General features: G+C 45.1%; 31 non-coding genes across 31 annotated transcripts; all 31 read left to right on the forward strand.

Moving 5' to 3' along the window:
* The first annotated feature begins 3,125 nt into the window (after positions 1 to 3,125).
* On the forward strand, positions 3,126 to 3,197 carry trnar-ccu (transfer RNA arginine (anticodon CCU)). The gene has a single exon. It is a non-coding gene; the product is annotated as a tRNA-Arg (tRNA).
* Positions 3,198 to 3,330: 133 nt separating this feature from the next.
* trnar-ccu (transfer RNA arginine (anticodon CCU)) lies at positions 3,331 to 3,403 on the forward strand. Its single transcript has one exon. It is a non-coding gene; the product is annotated as a tRNA-Arg (tRNA).
* A 1,045-nt stretch (positions 3,404 to 4,448) lies between these two features.
* trnar-ccu (transfer RNA arginine (anticodon CCU)) lies at positions 4,449 to 4,521 on the forward strand. The gene has a single exon. It is a non-coding gene; the product is annotated as a tRNA-Arg (tRNA).
* Positions 4,522 to 5,010: 489 nt separating this feature from the next.
* trnar-ccu (transfer RNA arginine (anticodon CCU)) lies at positions 5,011 to 5,083 on the forward strand. The gene has a single exon. It is a non-coding gene; the product is annotated as a tRNA-Arg (tRNA).
* Positions 5,084 to 5,571: 488 nt separating this feature from the next.
* trnar-ccu (transfer RNA arginine (anticodon CCU)) lies at positions 5,572 to 5,644 on the forward strand. The gene has a single exon. It is a non-coding gene; the product is annotated as a tRNA-Arg (tRNA).
* Positions 5,645 to 6,133: 489 nt separating this feature from the next.
* On the forward strand, positions 6,134 to 6,206 carry trnar-ccu (transfer RNA arginine (anticodon CCU)). The gene has a single exon. It is a non-coding gene; the product is annotated as a tRNA-Arg (tRNA).
* A 489-nt stretch (positions 6,207 to 6,695) lies between these two features.
* trnar-ccu (transfer RNA arginine (anticodon CCU)) lies at positions 6,696 to 6,768 on the forward strand. Its single transcript has one exon. It is a non-coding gene; the product is annotated as a tRNA-Arg (tRNA).
* Positions 6,769 to 7,257: 489 nt separating this feature from the next.
* Positions 7,258 to 7,330, forward strand: trnar-ccu (transfer RNA arginine (anticodon CCU)). Its single transcript has one exon. It is a non-coding gene; the product is annotated as a tRNA-Arg (tRNA).
* A 490-nt stretch (positions 7,331 to 7,820) lies between these two features.
* trnar-ccu (transfer RNA arginine (anticodon CCU)) lies at positions 7,821 to 7,893 on the forward strand. The gene has a single exon. It is a non-coding gene; the product is annotated as a tRNA-Arg (tRNA).
* Positions 7,894 to 8,382: 489 nt separating this feature from the next.
* Positions 8,383 to 8,455, forward strand: trnar-ccu (transfer RNA arginine (anticodon CCU)). The gene has a single exon. It is a non-coding gene; the product is annotated as a tRNA-Arg (tRNA).
* Positions 8,456 to 8,945: 490 nt separating this feature from the next.
* trnar-ccu (transfer RNA arginine (anticodon CCU)) lies at positions 8,946 to 9,018 on the forward strand. The gene has a single exon. It is a non-coding gene; the product is annotated as a tRNA-Arg (tRNA).
* A 765-nt stretch (positions 9,019 to 9,783) lies between these two features.
* trnar-ccu (transfer RNA arginine (anticodon CCU)) lies at positions 9,784 to 9,856 on the forward strand. Its single transcript has one exon. It is a non-coding gene; the product is annotated as a tRNA-Arg (tRNA).
* Positions 9,857 to 10,345: 489 nt separating this feature from the next.
* Positions 10,346 to 10,418, forward strand: trnar-ccu (transfer RNA arginine (anticodon CCU)). The gene has a single exon. It is a non-coding gene; the product is annotated as a tRNA-Arg (tRNA).
* Positions 10,419 to 11,183: 765 nt separating this feature from the next.
* Positions 11,184 to 11,256, forward strand: trnar-ccu (transfer RNA arginine (anticodon CCU)). Its single transcript has one exon. It is a non-coding gene; the product is annotated as a tRNA-Arg (tRNA).
* Positions 11,257 to 12,021: 765 nt separating this feature from the next.
* Positions 12,022 to 12,094, forward strand: trnar-ccu (transfer RNA arginine (anticodon CCU)). The gene has a single exon. It is a non-coding gene; the product is annotated as a tRNA-Arg (tRNA).
* Positions 12,095 to 12,859: 765 nt separating this feature from the next.
* On the forward strand, positions 12,860 to 12,932 carry trnar-ccu (transfer RNA arginine (anticodon CCU)). The gene has a single exon. It is a non-coding gene; the product is annotated as a tRNA-Arg (tRNA).
* Positions 12,933 to 13,421: 489 nt separating this feature from the next.
* trnar-ccu (transfer RNA arginine (anticodon CCU)) lies at positions 13,422 to 13,494 on the forward strand. The gene has a single exon. It is a non-coding gene; the product is annotated as a tRNA-Arg (tRNA).
* Positions 13,495 to 14,537: 1,043 nt separating this feature from the next.
* trnar-ccu (transfer RNA arginine (anticodon CCU)) lies at positions 14,538 to 14,610 on the forward strand. Its single transcript has one exon. It is a non-coding gene; the product is annotated as a tRNA-Arg (tRNA).
* Positions 14,611 to 15,375: 765 nt separating this feature from the next.
* On the forward strand, positions 15,376 to 15,448 carry trnar-ccu (transfer RNA arginine (anticodon CCU)). Its single transcript has one exon. It is a non-coding gene; the product is annotated as a tRNA-Arg (tRNA).
* A 765-nt stretch (positions 15,449 to 16,213) lies between these two features.
* Positions 16,214 to 16,286, forward strand: trnar-ccu (transfer RNA arginine (anticodon CCU)). The gene has a single exon. It is a non-coding gene; the product is annotated as a tRNA-Arg (tRNA).
* Positions 16,287 to 16,775: 489 nt separating this feature from the next.
* trnar-ccu (transfer RNA arginine (anticodon CCU)) lies at positions 16,776 to 16,848 on the forward strand. Its single transcript has one exon. It is a non-coding gene; the product is annotated as a tRNA-Arg (tRNA).
* A 1,044-nt stretch (positions 16,849 to 17,892) lies between these two features.
* On the forward strand, positions 17,893 to 17,965 carry trnar-ccu (transfer RNA arginine (anticodon CCU)). Its single transcript has one exon. It is a non-coding gene; the product is annotated as a tRNA-Arg (tRNA).
* A 489-nt stretch (positions 17,966 to 18,454) lies between these two features.
* trnar-ccu (transfer RNA arginine (anticodon CCU)) lies at positions 18,455 to 18,527 on the forward strand. The gene has a single exon. It is a non-coding gene; the product is annotated as a tRNA-Arg (tRNA).
* A 489-nt stretch (positions 18,528 to 19,016) lies between these two features.
* trnar-ccu (transfer RNA arginine (anticodon CCU)) lies at positions 19,017 to 19,089 on the forward strand. Its single transcript has one exon. It is a non-coding gene; the product is annotated as a tRNA-Arg (tRNA).
* Positions 19,090 to 19,578: 489 nt separating this feature from the next.
* trnar-ccu (transfer RNA arginine (anticodon CCU)) lies at positions 19,579 to 19,651 on the forward strand. The gene has a single exon. It is a non-coding gene; the product is annotated as a tRNA-Arg (tRNA).
* Positions 19,652 to 20,695: 1,044 nt separating this feature from the next.
* Positions 20,696 to 20,768, forward strand: trnar-ccu (transfer RNA arginine (anticodon CCU)). The gene has a single exon. It is a non-coding gene; the product is annotated as a tRNA-Arg (tRNA).
* Positions 20,769 to 21,256: 488 nt separating this feature from the next.
* Positions 21,257 to 21,329, forward strand: trnar-ccu (transfer RNA arginine (anticodon CCU)). Its single transcript has one exon. It is a non-coding gene; the product is annotated as a tRNA-Arg (tRNA).
* A 1,043-nt stretch (positions 21,330 to 22,372) lies between these two features.
* trnar-ccu (transfer RNA arginine (anticodon CCU)) lies at positions 22,373 to 22,445 on the forward strand. Its single transcript has one exon. It is a non-coding gene; the product is annotated as a tRNA-Arg (tRNA).
* A 765-nt stretch (positions 22,446 to 23,210) lies between these two features.
* Positions 23,211 to 23,283, forward strand: trnar-ccu (transfer RNA arginine (anticodon CCU)). The gene has a single exon. It is a non-coding gene; the product is annotated as a tRNA-Arg (tRNA).
* Positions 23,284 to 24,048: 765 nt separating this feature from the next.
* On the forward strand, positions 24,049 to 24,121 carry trnar-ccu (transfer RNA arginine (anticodon CCU)). The gene has a single exon. It is a non-coding gene; the product is annotated as a tRNA-Arg (tRNA).
* A 765-nt stretch (positions 24,122 to 24,886) lies between these two features.
* On the forward strand, positions 24,887 to 24,959 carry trnar-ccu (transfer RNA arginine (anticodon CCU)). The gene has a single exon. It is a non-coding gene; the product is annotated as a tRNA-Arg (tRNA).
* The last annotated feature ends 488 nt before the right edge of the window (positions 24,960 to 25,447 follow it).

Genomic DNA, 25,447 nt, shown 5'->3' on the forward strand with positions numbered 1-25,447 from the left:
CCTAAGACACTGGCCTCCTAAGCCATGGATTGTGAGTTCTAGTCTTTTCTGAAGTGGCTGAGAGCAGAGTGGCGCAGCGGAAGCGTGCTGGGCCCATAACCCAGAGGTCGATGGATCGAAACCATCCTATGCTAAACAGTTTCTTTTTAGATTTTAAGTGCGAACAAAAAAAACAAAAAAAATTGTCGTTTCATGGCATGTCTCATTGCCATTATACATTTGTTTTTACCTCTTCCAACAGTTTGTATAGGTCATACTGTTTACACAGTACCCCAGTGGCCTAAGACACTGGCCTCCTAAGCCATGGATTGTGAGTTCTAGTCTTTTCTGAAGTGGCTGAGAGCAGAGTGGCGCAGCGGAAGCGTGCTGGGCCCATAACCCAGAGGTCGATGGATCGAAACCATCCTCTTCTAACCAGATTTTTTTTTTAATGAAACGCAAGCAGAAATTAGAAAGCTAAATTGCATTTGCGTCTCTCAGTGCTATCCAGTACACATTATTTTTACTGCTTCTATCAGTTCGTACTGTTTGCAGAAGGTAAACAGTGCCCCAGTGGCATTAGACACTGGCCTCCTAAGCCATGGATTGTGAGTTCTAGTCTTTTCTGAAGTGGCTGAGAGCAGAGTGGCGCAGCGGAAGCGTGCTGGGCCCATAACCCAGAGGTCGATGGATCGAAACCATCCTCTGCTAAACAGTTTCTTTTTAGATTTTAAGTGCGAACAAAAAAAACTAAAAAAATTGTCGTTTCATGGCATGTCTCATTGCCATTATACATTTGTTTTTACCTCTTCCAACAGTTTGTATAGGTCATACTGTTTACACAGTACCCCAGTGGCCTAAGACACTGGCCTCCTAAGCCATGGATTGTGAGTTCTAGTCTTTTCTGAAGTGGCTGAGAGCAGAGTGGCGCAGCGGAAGCGTGCTGGGCCCATAACCCAGAGGTCGATGGATCGAAACCATCCTCTGCTAAACAGTTTCTTTTTAGATTTTAAGTGCGAACAAAAAAAACTAAAAAAATTGTCGTTTCATGGCATGTCTCATTGCCATTATACATTTGTTTTTACCTCTTCCAACAGTTTGTATAGGTCATACTGTTTACACAGTACCCCAGTGGCCTAAGACACTGGCCTCCTAAGCCATGGATTGTGAGTTCTAGTCTTTTCTGAAGTGGCTGAGAGCAGAGTGGCGCAGCGGAAGCGTGCTGGGCCCATAACCCAGAGGTCGATGGATCGAAACCATCCTCTGCTAAACAGTTTCTTTTTAGATTTTAAGTGCGAACAAAAAAAACAAAAAAAATTGTCGTTTCATGGCATGTCTCATTGCCATTATACATTTGTTTTTACCTCTTCCAACAGTTTGTATAGGTCATACTGTTTACACAGTACCCCAGTGGCCTAAGACACTGGCCTCCTAAGCCATGGATTGTGAGTTCTAGTCTTTTCTGAAGTGGCTGAGAGCAGAGTGGCGCAGCGGAAGCGTGCTGGGCCCATAACCCAGAGGTCGATGGATCGAAACCATCCTCTGCTAACCAGATTTTTTTTTTAATGAAACGCAAGCAGAAATTAGAAAGCTAAATTGAATTTGCGTCTCTCAGTGCTATCCAGTACACATTATTTTTACTGCTTCTATCAGTTCGTACTGTTTGCAGAAGGTAAACAGTGCCCCAGTGGCATTAGACACTGGCCTCCTAAGCCATGGATTGTGAGTTCTAGTCTTTTCTGAAGTGGCTGAGAGCAGAGTGGCGCAGCGGAAGCGTGCTGGGCCCATAACCCAGAGGTCGATGGATCGAAACCATCCTCTGCTAAACAGTTTCTTTTTAGATTTTAAGTGCGAACAAAAAAAACTAAAAAAATTGTCGTTTCATGGCATGTCTCATTGCCATTATACATTTGTTTTTACCTCTTCCAACAGTTTGTATAGGTCATACTGTTTACACAGTACCCCAGTGGCCTAAGACACTGGCCTCCTAAGCCATGGATTGTGAGTTCTAGTCTTTTCTGAAGTGGCTGAGAGCAGAGTGGCGCAGCGGAAGCGTGCTGGGCCCATAACCCAGAGGTCGATGGATCGAAACCATCCTCTGCTAAACAGTTTCTTTTTAGATTTTAAGTGCGAACAAAAAAAACTAAAAAAATTGTCGTTTCATGGCATGTCTCATTGCCATTATACATTTGTTTTACCTCTTCCAACAGTTTGTATAGGTCATACTGTTTACACAGTACCCCAGTGGCCTAAGACACTGGCCTCCTAAGCCATGGATTGTGAGTTCTAGTCTTTTCTGAAGTGGCTGAGAGCAGAGTGGCGCAGCGGAAGCGTGCTGGGCCCATAACCCAGAGGTCGATGGATCGAAACCATCCTCTGCTAAACAGTTTCTTTTTAGATTTTAAGTGCGAACAAAAAAAACAAAAAAAATTGTCGTTTCATGGCATGTCTCATTGCCATTATACATTTGTTTTTACCTCTTCCAACAGTTTGTATAGGTCATACTGTTTACACAGTACCCCAGTGGCCTAAGACACTGGCCTCCTAAGCCATGGATTGTGAGTTCTAGTCTTTTCTGAAGTGGCTGAGAGCAGAGTGGCGCAGCGGAAGCGTGCTGGGCCCATAACCCAGAGGTCGATGGATCGAAACCATCCTCTGCTAACCAGATTTTTTTTTTAATGAAACGCAAGCAGAAATTAGAAAGCTAAATTGCATTTGCGTCTCTCAGTGCTATCCAGTACACATTATTTTTACTGCTTCTATCAGTTCGTACTGTTTGCAGAAGGTAAACAGTGCCCCAGTGGCATTAGACACTGGCCTCCTAAGCCATGGATTGTGAGTTCTAGTCTTTTCTGAAGTGGCTGAGAGCAGAGTGGCGCAGCGGAAGCGTGCTGGGCCCATAACCCAGAGGTCGATGGATCGAAACCATCCTCTGCTAAACAGTTTCTTTTTAGATTTTAGGTGCGAACAAATAAAAACAAAAAAAATTGTCGTTTCATGGCATGTCTCATTGCCATTATACATTTGTTTTTACCTCTTCCAATAGTTTGTATAGGTCATACTGTTTACACAGTACCCCAGTGGCCTAAGACACTGGCCTCCTAAGCCATGGATTGTGAGTTCTAGTCTTTTCTGAAGTGGCTGAGAGCAGAGTGGCGCAGCGGAAGCGTGCTGGGCCCCTAACCCAGAGGTCGATGGATCGAAACCATCCTCTGCTAACCAGATTTTTTTTTTAATGAAACGCAAGCAGAAATTAGAAAGCTAAATTTCATTTGCGTCTCTCAGTGCTATCCAGTACACATTGTTTTTACTGCTTCTATCAGTTCGTACTGTTTGCAGAAGGTAAACAGTGCCCCAGTGGCCTAATGGATAAGGCACTGGCCTCCTAAGCCAGGGATTGTGGGTTCAAGTCCCATCTGGGGTGGATGGAAGCAGAGTGGCGCAGCGGAAGCGTGCTGGGCCCATAACCCAGAGGTCGATGGATCGAAACCATCCTCTGCTAACCAGATTTTTTTTTTTATGAAACGCAAGCAGAAATTAGAAAGCTAAATTGAATTTGCGTCTCTCAGTGCTATCCAGTACACATTATTTTTACTGCTTCTATCAGTTCGTACTGTTTGCAGAAGGTAAACAGTGCCCCAGTGGCCTAAGACACTGGCCTCCTAAGCCATGGATTGTGAGTTCTAGTCTTTTCTGAAGTGGCTGAGAGCAGAGTGGCGCAGCGGAAGCGTGCTGGGCCCATAACCCAGAGGTCGATGGATCGAAACCATCCTCTGCTAAACAGTTTCTTTTTAGATTTTAAGTGCGAACAAAAAAAACTAAAAAAATTGTCGTTTCATGGCATGTCTCATTGCCATTATACATTTGTTTTTACCTCTTCCAACAGTTTGTATAGGTCATACTGTTTACACAGTACCCCAGTGGCCTAAGACACTGGCCTCCTAAGCCATGGATTGTGAGTTCTAGTCTTTTCTGAAGTGGCTGAGAGCAGAGTGGCGCAGCGGAAGCGTGCTGGGCCCATAACCCAGAGGTCGATGGATCGAAACCATCCTCTGCTAACCAGATTTTTTTTTTAATGAAACGCAAGCAGAAATTAGAAAGCTAAATTGCATTTGCGTCTCTCAGTGCTATCCAGTACACATTATTTTTACTGCTTCTATCAGTTCGTACTGTTTGCAGAAGGTAAACAGTGCCCCAGTGGCATTAGACACTGGCCTCCTAAGCCATGGATTGTGAGTTCTAGTCTTTTCTGAAGTGGCTGAGAGCAGAGTGGCGCAGCGGAAGCGTGCTGGGCCCATAACCCAGAGGTCGATGGATAGAAACCATCCTCTGCTAACCAGATTATTTAAAAAAATGAAACGCAAGCAGAAATTAGAAAGCTAAATTTCATTTGCGTCTCTCAGTGCTATCCAGTACACATTGTTTTTACTGCTTCTATCAGTTCGTACTGTTTGCAGAAGGTAAACAGTGCCCCAGTGGCCTAATGGATAAGGCACTGGCCTCCTAATCCAGGGATTGTGGGTTCAAGTCCCATCTGGGGTGGATGGAAGCAGAGTGGCGCAGCGGAAGCGTGCTGGGCCCATAACCCAGAGGTCGATGGATCGAAACCAACCTCTGCTAAACAGTTTCTTTTTAGATTTTAAGTGCGAACAAAAAAAACTAAAAAAATTGTCGTTTCATGGCATGTCTCATTGCCATTATACATTTGTTTTTACCTCTTCCAACAGTTTGTATAGGTCATACTGTTTACACAGTACCCCAGTGGCCTAAGACACTGGCCTCCTAAGCCATGGATTGTGAGTTCTAGTCTTTTCTGAAGTGGCTGAGAGCAGAGTGGCGCAGCGGAAGCGTGCTGGGCCCATAACCCAGAGGTCGATGGATAGAAACCATCCTCTGCTAACCAGATTATTTAAAAATGAAACGCAAGCAGAAATTAGAAAGCTAAATTTCATTTGCGTCTCTCAGTGCTATCCAGTACACATTATTTTTACTGCTTCTATCAGTTCGTACTGTTTGCAGAAGGTAAACAGTGCCCCAGTGGCCTAATGGATAAAGCACTGGCCTCCTAAGCCAGGGATTGTGGGTTCAAGTCCCATCTGGGGTGGATGGAAGCAGAGTGGCGCAGCGGAAGCGTGCTGGGCCCATAACCCAGAGGTCGATGGATCGAAACCATCCTCTGCTAAACAGTTTCTTTTTAGATTTTAAGTGCGAACAAAAAAAACAAAAAAAATTGTCGTTTCATGGCATGTCTCATTGCCATTATACATTTGTTTTTACCTCTTCCAACAGTTTGTATAGGTCATACTGTTTACACAGTACCCCAGTGGCCTAAGACACTGGCCTCCTAAGCCATGGATTGTGAGTTCTAGTCTTTTCTGAAGTGGCTGAGAGCAGAGTGGCGCAGCGGAAGCGTGCTGGGCCCATAACCCAGAGGTCGATGGATCGAAACCATCCTCTGCTAACCAGATTTTTTTTTATGAAACGCAAGCAGAAATTAGAAAGCTAAATTGAATTTGCGTCTCTCAGTGCTATCCAGTACACATTATTTTTACTGCTTCTATCAGTTCGTACTGTTTGCAGAAGGTAAACAGTGCCCCAGTGGCCTAATGGATAAAGCACTGGCCTCCTAAGCCAGGGATTGTGGGTTCAAGTCCCATCTGGTGTGGATGGAAGCAGAGTGGCGCAGCGGAAGCGTGCTGGGCCCATAACCCAGAGGTCGATGGATCGAAACCATCCTCTGCTAAACAGTTTCTTTTTAGATTTTAAGTGCGAACAAAAAAAACAAAAAAAATTGTCGTTTCATGGCATGTCTCATTGCCATTATACATTTGTTTTTACCTCTTCCAACAGTTTGTATAGGTCATACTGTTTACACAGTACCCCAGTGGCCTAAGACACTGGCCTCCTAAGCCATGGATTGTGAGTTCTAGTCTTTTCTGAAGTGGCTGAGAGCAGAGTGGCGCAGCGGAAGCGTGCTGGGCCCATAACCCAGAGGTCGATGGCTCGAAACCATCCTCTGCTAACCAGATTTTTTTTTAATGAAACGCAAGCAGAAATTAGAAAGCTAAATTGAATTTGCGTCTCTCAGTGCTATCCAGTACACATTATTTTTACTGCTTCTATCAGTTCGTACTGTTTGCAGAAGGTAAACAGTGCCCCAGTGGCCTAATGGATAAAGCACTGGCCTCCTAAGCCAGGGATTGTGGGTTCAAGTCCCATCTGGGGTGGATGGAAGCAGAGTGGCGCAGCGGAAGCGTGCTGGGCCCATAACCCAGAGGTCGATGGATCGAAACCATCCTCTGCTAAACAGTTTCTTTTTAGATTTTAAGTGCGAACAAAAAAAACAAAAAAAATTGTCGTTTCATGGCATGTCTCATTGCCATTATACATTTGTTTTTACCTCTTCCAACAGTTTGTATAGGTCATACTGTTTACACAGTACCCCAGTGGCCTAAGACACTGGCCTCCTAAGCCATGGATTGTGAGTTCTAGTCTTTTCTGAAGTGGCTGAGAGCAGAGTGGCGCAGCGGAAGCGTGCTGGGCCCATAACCCAGAGCTCGATGGATCGAAACCGTCCTCTGCTAACCAGATTTTTTTTTAATGAAACGCAAGCAGAAATTAGAAAGCTAAATTGAATTTGCGTCTCTCAGTGCTATCCAGTACACATTATTTTTACTGCTTCTATCAGTTCGTACTGTTTGCAGAAGGTAAACAGTGCCCCAGTGGCCTAATGGATAAGGCACTGGCCTCCTAAGCCAGGGATTGTGGGTTCAAGTCCCATCTGGGGTGGATGGAAGCAGAGTGGCGCAGCGGAAGCGTGCTGGGCCCATAACCCAGAGGTCGATGGATCGAAACCATCCTCTGCTAAACAGTTTCTTTTTAGATTTTAAGTGCGAACAAAAAAAACAAAAAAAATTGTCGTTTCATGGCATGTCTCATTGCCATTATACATTTGTTTTTACCTCTTCCAACAGTTTGTATAGGTCATACTGTTTACACAGTACCCCAGTGGCCTAAGACACTGGCCTCCTAAGCCATGGATTGTGAGTTCTAGTCTTTTCTGAAGTGGCTGAGAGCAGAGTGGCGCAGCGGAAGCGTGCTGGGCCCATAACCCAGAGCTCGATGGATCGAAACCGTCCTCTGCTAACCAGATTTTTTTTTAATGAAACGCAAGCAGAAATTAGAAAGCTAAATTGAATTTGCGTCTCTCAGTGCTATCCAGTACACATTATTTTTACTGCTTCTATCAGTTCGTACTGTTTGCAGAAGGTAAACAGTGCCCCAGTGGCCTAATGGATAAGGCACTGGCCTCCTAAGCCAGGGATTGTGGGTTCAAGTCCCATCTGGGGTGGATGGAAGCAGAGTGGCGCAGCGGAAGCGTGCTGGGCCCATAACCCAGAGGTCGATGGATCGAAACCATCCTCTGCTAAACAGTTTCTTTTTAGATTTTAAGTGCGAACAAAAAAAACAAAAAAAATTGTCGTTTCATGGCATGTCTCATTGCCATTATACATTTGTTTTTACCTCTTCCAACAGTTTGTATAGGTCATACTGTTTACACAGTACCCCAGTGGCCTAAGACACTGGCCTCCTAAGCCATGAATTGTGAGTTCTAGTCTTTTCTGAAGTGGCTGAGAGCAGAGTGGCGCAGCGGAAGCGTGCTGGGCCCATAACCCAGAGGTCGATGGATCGAAACCATCCTCTGCTAACCAGATTTTTTTTTAATGAAACGCAAGCAGAAATTAGAAAGCTAAATTGAATTTGCGTCTCTCAGTGCTATCCAGTACACATTATTTTTACTGCTTCTATCAGTTCGTACTGTTTGCAGAAGGTAAACAGTGCCCCCAGTGGCCTAATGGATAAGGCACTGGCCTCCTAAGCCAGGGATTGTGGGTTCAAGTCCCATCTGGGGTGGATGGAAGCAGAGTGGTGCAGCGGAAGCGTGCTGGGCCCATAACCCAGAGGTCGATGGATCGAAACCATCCTCTGCTAAACAGTTTCTTTTTAGATTTTAAGTGCGAACAAAAAAAACAAAAAAAATTGTCGTTTCATGGCATGTCTCATTGCCATTATACATTTGTTTTTACCTCTTCCAACAGTTTGTATAGGTCATACTGTTTACACAGTACCCCAGTGGCCTAAGACACTGGCCTCCTAAGCCATGGATTGTGAGTTCTAGTCTTTTCTGAAGTGGCTGAGAGCAGAGTGGCGCAGCGGAAGCGTGCTGGGCCCATAACCCAGAGGTCGATGGATCGAAACCATCCTCTGCTAACCAGATTTTTTTTTAATGAAACGCAAGCAGAAATTAGAAAGCTAAATTGAATTTGCGTCTCTCAGTGCTATCCAGTACACATTATTTTTACTGCTTCTATCAGTTCGTACTGTTTGCAGAAGGTAAACAGTGCCCCAGTGGCCTAATGGATAAGGCACTGGCCTCCTAAGCCAGGGATTGTGGGTTCAAGTCCCATCTGGGGTGGATGGAAGCAGAGTGGCGCAGCGGAAGCGTGCTGGGCCCATAACCCAGAGGTCGATGGATCGAAACCATCCTCTGCTAAACAGTTTCTTTTTAGATTTTAAGTGCGAACAAAAAAAACAAAAAAAATTGTCGTTTCATGGCATGTCTCATTGCCATTATACATTTGTTTTTACCTCTTCCAACAGTTTGTATAGGTCATACTGTTTACACAGTACCCCAGTGGCCTAAGACACTGGCCTCCTAAGCCATGGATTGTGAGTTCTAGTCTTTTCTGAAGTGGCTGAGAGCAGAGTGGCGCAGCGGAAGCGTGCTGGGCCCATAACCCAGAGGTCGATGGATCGAAACCATCCTCTGCTAACCAGATTTTTTTTTAATGAAACGCAAGCAGAAATTAGAAAGCTAAATTGAATTTGCGTCTCTCAGTGCTATCCAGTACACATTATTTTTACTGCTTCTATCAGTTCGTACTGTTTGCAGAAGGTAAACAGTGCCCCCAGTGGCCTAATGGATAAGGCACTGGCCTCCTAAGCCAGGGATTGTGGGTTCAAGTCCCATCTGGGGTGGATGGAAGCAGAGTGGTGCAGCGGAAGCGTGCTGGGCCCATAACCCAGAGGTCGATGGATCGAAACCATCCTCTGCTAAACAGTTTCTTTTTAGATTTTAAGTGCGAACAAAAAAAACAAAAAAAATTGTCGTTTCATGGCATGTCTCATTGCCATTATACATTTGTTTTTACCTCTTCCAACAGTTTGTATAGGTCATACTGTTTACACAGTACCCCAGTGGCCTAAGACACTGGCCTCCTAAGCCATGGATTGTGAGTTCTAGTCTTTTCTGAAGTGGCTGAGAGCAGAGTGGCGCAGCGGAAGCGTGCTGGGCCCATAACCCAGAGGTCGATGGATCGAAACCATCCTCTGCTAACCAGATTTTTTTTTTATGAAACGCAAGCAGAAATTAGAAAGCTAAATTGAATTTGCGTCTCTCAGTGCTATCCAGTACACATTATTTTTACTGCTTCTATCAGTTCGTACTGTTTGCAGAAGGTAAACAGTGCCCCAGTGGCCTAAGACACTGGCCTCCTAAGCCATGGATTGTGAGTTCTAGTCTTTTCTGAAGTGGCTGAGAGCAGAGTGGCGCAGCGGAAGCGTGCTGGGCCCATAACCCAGAGCTCGATGGATCGAAACCGTCCTCTGCTAACCAGATTTTTTTTTAATGAAACGCAAGCAGAAATTAGAAAGCTAAATTGAATTTGCGTCTCTCAGTGCTATCCAGTACACATTATTTTTACTGCTTCTATCAGTTCGTACTGTTTGCAGAAGGTAAACAGTGCCCCAGTGGCCTAATGGATAAGGCACTGGCCTCCTAAGCCAGGGATTGTGGGTTCAAGTCCCATCTGGGGTGGATGGAAGCAGAGTGGCGCAGCGGAAGCGTGCTGGGCCCATAACCCAGAGGTCGATGGATCGAAACCATCCTCTGCTAAACAGTTTCTTTTTAGATTTTAAGTGCGAACAAAAAAAACAAAAAAAATTGTCGTTTCATGGCATGTCTCATTGCCATTATACATTTGTTTTTACCTCTTCCAACAGTTTGTATAGGTCATACTGTTTACACAGTACCCCAGTGGCCTAAGACACTGGCCTCCTAAGCCATGGATTGTGAGTTCTAGTCTTTTCTGAAGTGGCTGAGAGCAGAGTGGCGCAGCGGAAGCGTGCTGGGCCCATAACCCAGAGGTCGATGGATCGAAACCATCCTCTGCTAACCAGATTTTTTTTTAATGAAACGCAAGCAGAAATTAGAAAGCTAAATTGAATTTGCGTCTCTCAGTGCTATCCAGTACACATTATTTTTACTGCTTCTATCAGTTCGTACTGTTTGCAGAAGGTAAACAGTGCCCCAGTGGCCTAATGGATAAGGCACTGGCCTCCTAAGCCAGGGATTGTGGGTTCAAGTCCCATCTGGGGTGGATGGAAGCAGAGTGGTGCAGCGGAAGCGTGCTGGGCCCATAACCCAGAGGTCGATGGATCGAAACCATCCTCTGCTAAACAGTTTCTTTTTAGATTTTAAGTGCGAACAAAAAAAACAAAAAAAATTGTCGTTTCATGGCATGTCTCATTGCCATTATACATTTGTTTTTACCTCTTCCAACAGTTTGTATAGGTCATACTGTTTACACAGTACCCCAGTGGCCTAAGACACTGGCCTCCTAAGCCATGGATTGTGAGTTCTAGTCTTTTCTGAAGTGGCTGAGAGCAGAGTGGCGCAGCGGAAGCGTGCTGGGCCCATAACCCAGAGGTCGATGGATCGAAACCATCCTCTGCTAACCAGATTTTTTTTTTATGAAACGCAAGCAGAAATTAGAAAGCTAAATTGAATTTGCGTCTCTCAGTGCTATCCAGTACACATTATTTTTACTGCTTCTATCAGTTCGTACTGTTTGCAGAAGGTAAACAGTGCCCCAGTGGCCTAAGACACTGGCCTCCTAAGCCATGGATTGTGAGTTCTAGTCTTTTCTGAAGTGGCTGAGAGCAGAGTGGCGCAGCGGAAGCGTGCTGGGCCCATAACCCAGAGCTCGATGGATCGAAACCGTCCTCTGCTAACCAGATTTTTTTTTAATGAAACGCAAGCAGAAATTAGAAAGCTAAATTGAATTTGCGTCTCTCAGTGCTATCCAGTACACATTATTTTTACTGCTTCTATCAGTTCGTACTGTTTGCAGAAGGTAAACAGTGCCCCAGTGGCCTAATGGATAAGGCACTGGCCTCCTAAGCCAGGGATTGTGGGTTCAAGTCCCATCTGGGGTGGATGGAAGCAGAGTGGTGCAGCGGAAGCGTGCTGGGCCCATAACCCAGAGGTCGATGGATCGAAACCATCCTCTGCTAAACAGTTTCTTTTTAGATTTTAAGTGCGAACAAAAAAAACAAAAAAAATTGTCGTTTCATGGCATGTCTCATTGCCATTATACATTTGTTTTTACCTCTTCCAACAGTTTGTATAGGTCATACTGTTTACACAGTACCCCAGTGGCCTAAGACACTGGCCTCCTAAGCCATGGATTGTGAGTTCTAGTCTTTTCTGAAGTGGCTGAGAGCAGAGTGGCGCAGCGGAAGCGTGCTGGGCCCATAACCCAGAGGTCGATGGATCGAAACCATCCTCTGCTAACCAGATTTTTTTTTTATGAAACGCAAGCAGAAATTAGAAAGCTAAATTGAATTTGCGTCTCTCAGTGCTATCCAGTACACATTATTTTTACTGCTTCTATCAGTTCGTACTGTTTGCAGAAGGTAAACAGTGCCCCAGTGGCCTAAGACACTGGCCTCCTAAGCCATGGATTGTGAGTTCTAGTCTTTTCTGAAGTGGCTGAGAGCAGAGTGGCGCAGCGGAAGCGTGCTGGGCCCATAACCCAGAGCTCGATGGATCGAAACCGTCCTCTGCTAACCAGATTTTTTTTTAATGAAACGCAAGCAGAAATTAGAAAGCTAAATTGAATTTGCGTCTCTCAGTGCTATCCAGTACACATTATTTTTACTGCTTCTATCAGTTCGTACTGTTTGCAGAAGGTAAACAGTGCCCCAGTGGCCTAATGGATAAGGCACTGGCCTCCTAAGCCAGGGATTGTGGGTTCAAGTCCCATCTGGGGTGGATGGAAGCAGAGTGGCGCAGCGGAAGCGTGCTGGGCCCATAACCCAGAGGTCGATGGATCGAAACCATCCTCTGCTAAACAGTTTCTTTTTAGATTTTAAGTGCGAACAAAAAAAACAAAAAAAATTGTCGTTTCATGGCATGTCTCATTGCCATTATACATTTGTTTTTACCTCTTCCAACAGTTTGTATAGGTCATACTGTTTACACAGTACCCCAGTGGCCTAAGACACTGGCCTCCTAAGCCATGGATTGTGAGTTCTAGTCTTTTCTGAAGTGGCTGAGAGCAGAGTGGCGCAGCGGAAGCGTGCTGGGCCCATAACCCAGAGGTCGATGGATCGAAACCATCCTCTGCTAACCAGATTTTTTTTTTATGAAACGCAAGCAGAAATTAGAAAGCTAAATTGAATTTGCGTCTCTCAGTGCTATCCAGTACACATTATTTTTACTGCTTCTATCAGTTCGTACTGTTTGCAGAAGGTAAACAGTGCCCCAGTGGCCTAAGACACTGGCCTCCTAAGCCATGGATTGTGAGTTCTAGTCTTTTCTGAAGTGGCTGAGAGCAGAGTGGCGCAGCGGAAGCGTGCTGGGCCCATAACCCAGAGCTCGATGGATCGAAACCATCCTCTGCTAACCAGATTTTTTTTTAATGAAACGCAAGCAGAAATTAGAAAGCTAAATTTAATTTGCGTCTCTCAGTGCTATCCAGTACACATTATTTTTACTGCTTCTATCAGTTCGTACTGTTTGCAGAAGGTAAACAGTGCCCCAGTGGCCTAATGGATAAGGCACTGGCCTCCTAAGCCAGGGATTGTGGGTTCAAGTCCCATCTGGGGTGGATGGAAGCAGAGTGGCGCAGCGGAAGCGTGCTGGGCCCATAACCCAGAGGTCGATGGATCGAAACCATCCTCTGCTAAACAGTTTCTTTTTAGATTTTAAGTGCGAACAAAAAAAACAAAAAAAATTGTCGTTTCATGGCATGTCTCATTGCCATTATACATTTGTTTTTACCTCTTCCAACAGTTTGTATAGGTCATACTGTTTACACAGTACCCCAGTGGCCTAAGACACTGGCCTCCTAAGCCATGGATTGTGAGTTCTAGTCTTTTCTGAAGTGGCTGAGAGCAGAGTGGCGCAGCGGAAGCGTGCTGGGCCCATAACCCAGAGGTCGATGGATCGAAACCATCCTCTGCTAACCAGATTTTTTTTTAATGAAACGCAAGCAGAAATTAGAAAGCTAAATTGAATTTGCGTCTCTCAGTGCTATCCAGTACACATTATTTTTACTGCTTCTATCAGTTCGTACTGTTTGCAGAAGGTAAACAGTGCCCCAGTGGCCTAATGGATAAGGCACTGGCCTCCTAAGCCAGGGATTGTGGGTTCAAGTCCCATCTGGGGTGGATGGAAGCAGAGTGGCGCAGCGGAAGCGTGCTGGGCCCATAACCCAGAGGTCGATGGATCGAAACCATCCTCTGCTAAACAGTTTCTTTTTAGATTTTAAGTGCGAACAAAAAAAACAAAAAAAATTGTCGTTTCATGGCATGTCTCATTGCCATTATACATTTGTTTTTACCTCTTCCAACAGTTTGTATAGGTCATACTGTTTACACAGTACCCCAGTGGCCTAAGACACTGGCCTCCTAAGCCATGGATTGTGAGTTCTAGTCTTTTCTGAAGTGGCTGAGAGCAGAGTGGCGCAGCGGAAGCGTGCTGGGCCCATAACCCAGAGGTCGATGGATCGAAACCATCCTCTGCTAACCAGATTTTTTTTTATGAAACGCAAGCAGAAATTAGAAAGCTAAATTGAATTTGCGTCTCTCAGTGCTATCCAGTACACATTATTTTTACTGCTTCTATCAGTTCGTACTGTTTGCAGAAGGTAAACAGTGCCCCAGTGGCCTAAGACACTGGCCTCCTAAGCCATGGATTGTGAGTTCTAGTCTTTTCTGAAGTGGCTGAGAGCAGAGTGGCGCAGCGGAAGCGTGCTGGGCCCATAACCCAGAGGTCGATGGATCGAAACCATCCTCTGCTAAACAGTTTCTTTTTAGATTTTAAGTGCGAACAAAAAAAACAAAAAAAATTGTCGTTTCATGGCATGTCTCATTGCCATTATACATTTGTTTTTACCTCTTCCAACAGTTTGTATAGGTCATACTGTTTACACAGTACCCCAGTGGCCTAAGACACTGGCCTCCTAAGCCATGGATTGTGAGTTCTAGTCTTTTCTGAAGTGGCTGAGAGCAGAGTGGCGCAGCGGAAGCGTGCTGGGCCCATAACCCAGAGGTCGATGGATCGAAACCATCCTCTGCTAACCAGATTTTTTTTTAATGAAACGCAAGCAGAAATTAGAAAGCTAAATTGAATTTGCGTCTCTCAGTGCTATCCAGTACACATTATTTTTACTGCTTCTATCAGTTCGTACTGTTTGCAGAAGGTAAACAGTGCCCCAGTGGCCTAATGGATAAGGCACTGGCCTCCTAAGCCAGGGATTGTGGGTTCAAGTCCCATCTGGGGTGGATGGAAGCAGAGTGGCGCAGCGGAAGCGTGCTGGGCCCATAACCCAGAGGTCGATGGATCGAAACCATCCTCTGCTAAACAGTTTCTTTTTAGATTTTAAGTGCGAACAAAAAAAACAAAAAAAATTGTCGTTTCATGGCATGTCTCATTGCCATTATACATTTGTTTTTACCTCTTCCAACAGTTTGTATAGGTCATACTGTTTACACAGTACCCCAGTGGCCTAAGACACTGGCCTCCTAAGCCATGGATTGTGAGTTCTAGTCTTTTCTGAAGTGGCTGAGAGCAGAGTGGCGCAGCGGAAGCGTGCTGGGCCCATAACCCAGAGGTCGATGGATCGAAACCATCCTCTGCTAACCAGATTTTTTTTTATGAAACGCAAGCAGAAATTAGAAAGCTAAATTGAATTTGCGTCTCTCAGTGCTATCCAGTACACATTATTTTTACTGCTTCTATCAGTTCGTACTGTTTGCAGAAGGTAAACAGTGCCCCAGTGGCCTAAGACACTGGCCTCCTAAGCCATGGATTGTGAGTTCTAGTCTTTTCTGAAGTGGCTGAGAGCAGAGTGGCGCAGCGGAAGCGTGCTGGGCCCATAACCCAGAGGCTCGATGGATCGAAACCGTCCTCTGCTAACCAGATTTTTTTTTAATGAAACGCAAGCAGAAATTAGAAAGCTAAATTGAATTTGCGTCTCTCAGTGCTATCCAGTACACATTATTTTTACTGCTTCTATCAGTTCGTACTGTTTGCAGAAGGTAAACAGTGCCCCAGTGGCCTAATGGATAAGGCACTGGCCTCCTAAGCCAGGGATTGTGGGTTCAAGTCCCATCTGGGGTGGATGGAAGCAGAGTGGCGCAGCGGAAGCGTGCTGGGCCCATAACCCAGAGGTCGATGGATCGAAACCATCCTCTGCTAAACAGTTTCTTTTTAGATTTTAAGTGCGAACAAAAAAAACAAAAAAAATTGTCGTTTCATGGCATGTCTCATTGCCATTATACATTTGTTTTTACCTCTTCCAACAGTTTGTATAGGTCATACTGTTTACACAGTACCCCAGTGGCCTAAGACACTGGCCTCCTAAGCCATGGATTGTGAGTTCTAGTCTTTTCTGAAGTGGCTGAGAGCAGAGTGGCGCAGCGGAAGCGTGCTGGGCCCATAACCCAGAGGTCGATGGATCGAAACCATCCTCTGCTAACCAGATTTTTTTTTTATGAAACGCAAGCAGAAATTAGAAAGCTAAATTGAATTTGCGTCTCTCAGTGCTATCCAGTACACATTATTTTTACTGCTTCTATCAGTTCGTACTGTTTGCAGAAGGTAAACAGTGCCCCAGTGGCCTAAGACACTGGCCTCCTAAGCCATGGATTGTGAGTTCTAGTCTTTTCTGAAGTGGCTGAGAGCAGAGTGGCGCAGCGGAAGCGTGCTGGGCCCATAACCCAGAGCTCGATGGATCGAAACCATCCTCTGCTAACCAGATTTTTTTTTAATGAAACGCAAGCAGAAATTAGAAAGCTAAATTTAATTTGCGTCTCTCAGTGCTATCCAGTACACATTATTTTTACTGCTTCTATCAGTTCGTACTGTTTGCAGAAGGTAAACAGTGCCCCAGTGGCCTAATGGATAAGGCACTGGCCTCCTAAGCCAGGGATTGTGGGTTCAAGTCCCATCTGGGGTGGATGGAAGCAGAGTGGCGCAGCGGAAGCGTGCTGGGCCCATAACCCAGAGGTCGATGGATCGAAACCATCCTCTGCTAAACAGTTTCTTTTTAGATTTTAAGTGCGAACAAAAAAAACAAAAAAAATTGTCGTTTCATGGCATGTCTCATTGCCATTATACATTTGTTTTTACCTCTTCCAACAGTTTGTATAGGTCATACTGTTTACACAGTACCCCAGTGGCCTAAGACACTGGCCTCCTAAGCCATGGATTGTGAGTTCTAGTCTTTTCTGAAGTGGCTGAGAGCAGAGTGGCGCAGCGGAAGCGTGCTGGGCCCATAACCCAGAGGTCGATGGATCGAAACCATCCTCTGCTAACCAGATTTTTTTTTAATGAAACGCAAGCAGAAATTAGAAAGCTAAATTGAATTTGCGTCTCTCAGTGCTATCCAGTACACATTATTTTTACTGCTTCTATCAGTTCGTACTGTTTGCAGAAGGTAAACAGTGCCCCAGTGGCCTAATGGATAAGGCACTGGCCTCCTAAGCCAGGGATTGTGGGTTCAAGTCCCATCTGGGGTGGATGGAAGCAGAGTGGCGCAGCGGAAGCGTGCTGGGCCCATAACCCAGAGGTCGATGGATCGAAACCATCCTCTGCTAAACAGTTTCTTTTTAGATTTTAAGTGCGAACAAAAAAAACAAAAAAAATTGTCGTTTCATGGCATGTCTCATTGCCATTATACATTTGTTTTTACCTCTTCCAACAGTTTGTATAGGTCATACTGTTTACACAGTACCCCAGTGGCCTAAGACACTGGCCTCCTAAGCCATGGATTGTGAGTTCTAGTCTTTTCTGAAGTGGCTGAGAGCAGAGTGGCGCAGCGGAAGCGTGCTGGGCCCATAACCCAGAGGTCGATGGATCGAAACCATCCTCTGCTAACCAGATTTTTTTTTTATGAAACGCAAGCAGAAATTAGAAAGCTAAATTGAATTTGCGTCTCTCAGTGCTATCCAGTACACATTATTTTTACTGCTTCTATCAGTTCGTACTGTTTGCAGAAGGTAAACAGTGCCCCAGTGGCCTAAGACACTGGCCTCCTAAGCCATGGATTGTGAGTTCTAGTCTTTTCTGAAGTGGCTGAGAGCAGAGTGGCGCAGCGGAAGCGTGCTGGGCCCATAACCCAGAGGTCGATGGATCGAAACCATCCTCTGCTAAACAGTTTCTTTTTAGATTTTAAGTGCGAACAAAAAAAACAAAAAAAATTGTCGTTTCATGGCATGTCTCATTGCCATTATACATTTGTTTTTACCTCTTCCAACAGTTTGTATAGGTCATACTGTTTACACAGTACCCCAGTGGCCTAAGACACTGGCCTCCTAAGCCATGGATTGTGAGTTCTAGTCTTTTCTGAAGTGGCTGAGAGCAGAGTGGCGCAGCGGAAGCGTGCTGGGCCCATAACCCAGAGGTCGATGGATCGAAACCATCCTCTGCTAACCAGATTTTTTTTTAATGAAACGCAAGCAGAAATTAGAAAGCTAAATTGAATTTGCGTCTCTCAGTGCTATCCAGTACACATTATTTTTACTGCTTCTATCAGTTCGTACTGTTTGCAGAAGGTAAACAGTGCCCCAGTGGCCTAATGGATAAGGCACTGGCCTCCTAAGCCAGGGATTGTGGGTTCAAGTCCCATCTGGGGTGGATGGAAGCAGAGTGGCGCAGCGGAAGCGTGCTGGGCCCATAACCCAGAGGTCGATGGATCGAAACCATCCTCTGCTAAACAGTTTCTTTTTAGATTTTAAGTGCGAACAAAAAAAACAAAAAAAATTGTCGTTTCATGGCATGTCTCATTGCCATTATACATTTGTTTTTACCTCTTCCAACAGTTTGTATAGGTCATACTGTTTACACAGTACCCCAGTGGCCTAAGACACTGGCCTCCTAAGCCATGGATTGTGAGTTCTAGTCTTTTCTGAAGTGGCTGAGAGCAGAGTGGCGCAGCGGAAGCGTGCTGGGCCCATAACCCAGAGGTCGATGGATCGAAACCATCCTCTGCTAACCAGATTTTTTTTTAATGAAACGCAAGCAGAAATTAGAAAGCTAAATTGAATTTGCGTCTCTCAGTGCTATCCAGTACACATTATTTTTACTGCTTCTATCAGTTCGTACTGTTTGCAGAAGGTAAACAGTGCCCCAGTGGCCTAATGGATAAGGCACTGGCCTCCTAAGCCAGGGATTGTGGGTTCAAGTCCCATCTGGGGTGGATGGAAGCAGAGTGGCGCAGCGGAAGCGTGCTGGGCCCATAACCCAGAGGTCGATGGATCGAAACCATCCTCTGCTAAACAGTTTCTTTTTAGATTTTAAGTGCGAACAAAAAAAACAAAAAAAATTGTCGTTTCATGGCATGTCTCATTGCCATTATACATTTGTTTTTACCTCTTCCAACAGTTTGTATAGGTCATACTGTTTACACAGTACCCCAGTGGCCTAAGACACTGGCCTCCTAAGCCATGGATTGTGAGTTCTAGTCTTTTCTGAAGTGGCTGAGAGCAGAGTGGCGCAGCGGAAGCGTGCTGGGCCCATAACCCAGAGGTCGATGGATCGAAACCATCCTCTGCTAACCAGATTTTTTTTTTATGAAACGCAAGCAGAAATTAGAAAGCTAAATTGAATTTGCGTCTCTCAGTGCTATCCAGTACACATTATTTTTACTGCTTCTATCAGTTCGTACTGTTTGCAGAAGGTAAACAGTGCCCCAGTGGCCTAATGGATAAGGCACTGGCCTCCTAAGCCAGGGATTGTGGGTTCAAGTCCCATCTGGGGTGGATGGAAGCAGAGTGGCGCAGCGGAAGCGTGCTGGGCCCATAACCCAGAGGTCGATGGATCGAAACCATCCTCTGCTAAACAGTTTCTTTTTAGATTTTAAGTGCGAACAAAAAAAACAAAAAAAATTGTCGTTTCATGGCATGTCTCATTGCCATTATACATTTGTTTTTACCTCTTCCAACAGTTTGTATAGGTCATACTGTTTACACAGTACCCCAGTGGCCTAAGACACTGGCCTCCTAAGCCATGGATTGTGAGTTCTAGTCTTTTCTGAAGTGGCTGAGAGCAGAGTGGCGCAGCGGAAGCGTGCTGGGCCCATAACCCAGAGGTCGATGGATCGAAACCATCCTCTGCTAACCAGATTTTTTTTTAATGAAACGCAAGCAGAAATTAGAAAGCTAAATTGAATTTGCGTCTCTCAGTGCTATCCAGTACACATTATTTTTACTGCTTCTATCAGTTCGTACTGTTTGCAGAAGGTAAACAGTGCCCCAGTGGCCTAATGGATAAGGCACTGGCCTCCTAAGCCAGGGATTGTGGGTTCAAGTCCCATCTGGGGTGGATGGAAGCAGAGTGGCGCAGCGGAAGCGTGCTGGGCCCATAACCCAGAGGTCGATGGATCGAAACCATCCTCTGCTAAACAGTTTCTTTTTAGATTTTAAGTGCGAACAAAAAAAACAAAAAAAATTGTCGTTTCATGGCATGTCTCATTGCCATTATACATTTGTTTTTACCTCTTCCAACAGTTTGTATAGGTCATACTGTTTACACAGTACCCCAGTGGCCTAAGACACTGGCCTCCTAAGCCATGGATTGTGAGTTCTAGTCTTTTCTGAAGTGGCTGAGAGCAGAGTGGCGCAGCGGAAGCGTGCTGGGCCCATAACCCAGAGGTCGATGGATCGAAACCATCCTCTGCTAACCAGATTTTTTTTTATGAAACGCAAGCAGAAATTAGAAAGCTAAATTGAATTTGCGTCTCTCAGTGCTATCCAGTACACATTATTTTTACTGCTTCTATCAGTTCGTACTGTTTGCAGAAGGTAAACAGTGCCCCAGTGGCCTAAGACACTGGCCTCCTAAGCCATGGATTGTGAGTTCTAGTCTTTTCTGAAGTGGCTGAGAGCAGAGTGGCGCAGCGGAAGCGTGCTGGGCCCATAACCCAGAGGTCGATGGATCGAAACCATCCTCTGCTAAACAGTTTCTTTTTAGATTTTAAGTGCGAACAAAAAAAACAAAAAAAATTGTCGTTTCATGGCATGTCTCATTGCCATTATACATTTGTTTTTACCTCTTCCAACAGTTTGTATAGGTCATACTGTTTACACAGTACCCCAGTGGCCTAAGACACTGGCCTCCTAAGCCATGGATTGTGAGTTCTAGTCTTTTCTGAAGTGGCTGAGAGCAGAGTGGCGCAGCGGAAGCGTGCTGGGCCCATAACCCAGAGGTCGATGGATCGAAACCATCCTCTGCTAACCAGATTTTTTTTTTAATGAAACGCAAGCAGAAATTAGAAAGCTAAATTGAATTTGCGTCTCTCAGTGCTATCCAGTACACATTATTTTTACTGCTTCTATCAGTTCGTACTGTTTGCAGAAGGTAAACAGTGCCCCAGTGGCCTAATGGATAAGGCACTGGCCTCCTAAGCCAGGGATTGTGGGTTCAAGTCCCATCTGGGGTGGATGGAAGCAGAGTGGCGCAGCGGAAGCGTGCTGGGCCCATAACCCAGAGGTCGATGGATCGAAACCATCCTCTGCTAAACAGTTTCTTTTTAGATTTTAAGTGCGAACAAAAAAAACAAAAAAAATTGTCGTTTCATGGCATGTCTCATTGCCATTATACATTTGTTTTTACCTCTTCCAACAGTTTGTATAGGTCATACTGTTTACACAGTACCCCAGTGGCCTAAGACACTGGCCTCCTAAGCCATGGATTGTGAGTTCTAGTCTTTTCTGAAGTGGCTGAGAGCAGAGTGGCGCAGCGGAATCGTGCTGGGCCCATAACCCAGAGGTCGATGGATCGAAACCATCCTCTGCTAACCAGATTTTTTTTTATGAAACGCAAGCAGAAATTAGAAAGCTAAATTGAATTTGCGTCTCTCAGTGCTATCCAGTACACATTATTTTTACTGCTTCTATCAGTTCGTACTGTTTGCAGAAGGTAAACAGTGCCCCAGTGGCCTAATGGATAAGGCACTGGCCTCCTAAGCCAGGGATTGTGGGTTCAAGTCCCATCTGGGGTGGATGGAAGCAGAGTGGCGCAGCGGAAGCGTGCTGGGCCCATAACCCAGAGGTCGATGGATCGAAACCATCCTCTGCTAAACAGTTTCTTTTTAGATTTTAAGTGCGAACAAAAAAAACAAAAAAAATTGTCGTTTCATGGCATGTCTCATTGCCATTATACATTTGTTTTTACCTCTTCCAACAGTTTGTATAGGTCATACTGTTTACACAGTACCCCAGTGGCCTAAGACACTGGCCTCCTAAGCCATGGATTGTGAGTTCTAGTCTTTTCTGAAGTGGCTGAGAGCAGAGTGGCGCAGCGGAAGCGTGCTGGGCCCATAACCCAGAGGTCGATGGATCGAAACCATCCTCTGCTAACCAGATTTTTTTTTTATGAAACGCAAGCAGAAATTAGAAAGCTAAATTGAATTTGCGTCTCTCAGTGCTATCCAGTACACATTATTTTTACTGCTTCTATCAGTTCGTACTGTTTGCAGAAGGTAAACAGTGCCCCAGTGGCCTAAGACACTGGCCTCCTAAGCCATGGATTGTGAGTTCTAGTCTTTTCTGAAGTGGCTGAGAGCAGAGTGGCGCAGCGGAAGCGTGCTGGGCCCATAACCCAGAGGTCGATGGATCGAAACCATCCTCTGCTAAACAGTTTCTTTTTAGATTTTAAGTGCGAACAAAAAAAACAAAAAAAATTGTCGTTTCATGGCATGTCTCATTGCCATTATACATTTGTTTTTACCTCTTCCAACAGTTTGTATAGGTCATACTGTTTACACAGTACCCCAGTGGCCTAAGACACTGGCCTCCTAAGCCATGGATTGTGAGTTCTAGTCTTTTCTGAAGTGGCTGAGAGCAGAGTGGCACAGCGGAAGCGTGCTGGGCCCATAACCCAGAGGTCGATGGATCGAAACCATCCTCTGCTAACCAGATTTTTTTTTATGAAACGCAAGCAGAAATTAGAAAGCTAAATTGAATTTGCGTCTCTCAGTGCTATCCAGTACACATTATTTTTACTGCTTCTATCAGTTCGTACTGTTTGCAGAAGGTAAACAGTGCCCCAGTGGCCTAATGGATAAGGCACTGGCCTCCTAAGCCAGGGATTGTGGGTTCAAGTCCCATCTGGGGTGGATGGAAGCAGAGTGGTGCAGCGGAAGCGTGCTGGGCCCATAACCCAGAGGTCGATGGATCGAAACCATCCTCTGCTAAACAGTTTCTTTTTAGATTTTAAGTGCGAACAAAAAAAACAAAAAAAATTGTCGTTTCATGGCATGTCTCATTGCCATTATACATTTGTTTTTACCTCTTCCAACAGTTTGTATAGGTCATACTGTTTACACAGTACCCCAGTGGCCTAAGACACTGGCCTCCTAAGCCATGGATTGTGAGTTCTAGTCTTTTCTGAAGTGGCTGAGAGCAGAGTGGCGCAGCGGAAGCGTGCTGGGCCCATAACCCAGAGGTCGATGGATCGAAACCATCCTCTGCTAACCAGATTTTTTTTTTATGAAACGCAAGCAGAAATTAGAAAGCTAAATTGAATTTGCGTCTCTCAGTGCTATCCAGTACACATTATTTTTACTGCTTCTATCAGTTCGTACTGTTTGCAGAAGGTAAACAGTGCCCCAGTGGCCTAAGACACTGGCCTCCTAAGCCATGGATTGTGAGTTCTAGTCTTTTCTGAAGTGGCTGAGAGCAGAGTGGCGCAGCGGAAGCGTGCTGGGCCCATAACCCAGAGGTCGATGGATCGAAACCATCCTCTGCTAACCAGATTTTTTTTTAATGAAACGCAAGCAGAAATTAGAAAGCTAAATTGAATTTGCGTCTCTCAGTGCTATCCAGTACACATTATTTTTACTGCTTCTATCAGTTCGTACTGTTTGCAGAAGGTAAACAGTGCCCCAGTGGCCTAATGGATAAGGCACTGGCCTCCTAAGCCAGGGATTGTGGGTTCAAGTCCCATCTGGGGTGGATGGAAGCAGAGTGGTGCAGCGGAAGCGTGCTGGGCCCATAACCCAGAGGTCGATGGATCGAAACCATCCTCTGCTAAACAGTTTCTTTTTAGATTTTAAGTGCGAACAAAAAAAACAAAAAAAATTGTCGTTTCATGGCATGTCTCATTGCCATTATACATTTGTTTTTACCTCTTCCAACAGTTTGTATAGGTCATACTGTTTACACAGTACCCCAGTGGCCTAAGACACTGGCCTCCTAAGCCATGGATTGTGAGTTCTAGTCTTTTCTGAAGTGGCTGAGAGCAGAGTGGCGCAGCGGAAGCGTGCTGGGCCCATAACCCAGAGGTCGATGGATCGAAACCATCCTCTGCTAACCAGATTTTTTTTTTATGAAACGCAAGCAGAAATTAGAAAGCTAAATTGAATTTGCGTCTCTCAGTGCTATCCAGTACACATTATTTTTACTGCTTCTATCAGTTCGTACTGTTTGCAGAAGGTAAACAGTGCCCCAGTGGCCTAAGACACTGGCCTCCTAAGCCATGGATTGTGAGTTCTAGTCTTTTCTGAAGTGGCTGAGAGCAGAGTGGCGCAGCGGAAGCGTGCTGGGCCCATAACCCAGAGCTCGATGGATCGAAACCGTCCTCTGCTAACCAGATTTTTTTTTAATGAAACGCAAGCAGAAATTAGAAAGCTAAATTGAATTTGCGTCTCTCAGTGCTATCCAGTACACATTATTTTTACTGCTTCTATCAGTTCGTACTGTTTGCAGAAGGTAAACAGTGCCCCAGTGGCCTAATGGATAAGGCACTGGCCTCCTAAGCCAGGGATTGTGGGTTCAAGTCCCATCTGGGGTGGATGGAAGCAGAGTGGTGCAGCGGAAGCGTGCTGGGCCCATAACCCAGAGGTCGATGGATCGAAACCATCCTCTGCTAAACAGTTTCTTTTTAGATTTTAAGTGCGAACAAAAAAAACAAAAAAAATTGTCGTTTCATGGCATGTCTCATTGCCATTATACATTTGTTTTTACCTCTTCCAACAGTTTGTATAGGTCATACTGTTTACACAGTACCCCAGTGGCCTAAGACACTGGCCTCCTAAGCCATGGATTGTGAGTTCTAGTCTTTTCTGAAGTGGCTGAGAGCAGAGTGGCGCAGCGGAAGCGTGCTGGGCCCATAACCCAGAGGTCGATGGATCGAAACCATCCTCTGCTAACCAGATTTTTTTTTTATGAAACGCAAGCAGAAATTAGAAAGCTAAATTGAATTTGCGTCTCTCAGTGCTATCCAGTACACATTATTTTTACTGCTTCTATCAGTTCGTACTGTTTGCAGAAGGTAAACAGTGCCCCAGTGGCCTAAGACACTGGCCTCCTAAGCCATGGATTGTGAGTTCTAGTCTTTTCTGAAGTGGCTGAGAGCAGAGTGGCGCAGCGGAAGCGTGCTGGGCCCATAACCCAGAGCTCGATGGATCGAAACCATCCTCTGCTAACCAGATTTTTTTTTAATGAAACGCAAGCAGAAATTAGAAAGCTAAATTTAATTTGCGTCTCTCAGTGCTATCCAGTACACATTATTTTTACTGCTTCTATCAGTTCGTACTGTTTGCAGAAGGTAAACAGTGCCCCAGTGGCCTAATGGATAAGGCACTGGCCTCCTAAGCCAGGGATTGTGGGTTCAAGTCCCATCTGGGGTGGATGGAAGCAGAGTGGCGCAGCGGAAGCGTGCTGGGCCCATAACCCAGAGGTCGATGGATCGAAACCATCCTCTGCTAAACAGTTTCTTTTTAGATTTTAAGTGCGAACAAAAAAAACAAAAAAAATTGTCTTTTCATGGCATGTCTCATTGCCATTATACATTTGTTTTTACCTCTTCCAACAGTTTGTATAGGTCATACTGTTTACACAGTACCCCAGTGGCCTAAGACACTGGCCTCCTAAGCCATGAATTGTGAGTTCTAGTCTTTTCTGAAGTGGCTGAGAGCAGAGTGGCGCAGCGGAAGCGTGCTGGGCCCATAACCCAGAGGTCGATGGATCGAAACCATCCTCTGCTAACCAGATTTTTTTTTTATGAAACGCAAGCAGAAATTAGAAAGCTAAATTGAATTTGCGTCTCTCAGTGCTATCCAGTACACATTATTTTTACTGCTTCTATCAGTTCGTACTGTTTGCAGAAGGTAAACAG

Source organism: Oncorhynchus kisutch, unplaced genomic scaffold (assembly GCF_002021735.2).
Source record: "Oncorhynchus kisutch isolate 150728-3 unplaced genomic scaffold, Okis_V2 scaffold4059, whole genome shotgun sequence".
NCBI classification, from domain to species: domain Eukaryota; kingdom Metazoa; phylum Chordata; class Actinopteri; order Salmoniformes; family Salmonidae; genus Oncorhynchus; species Oncorhynchus kisutch.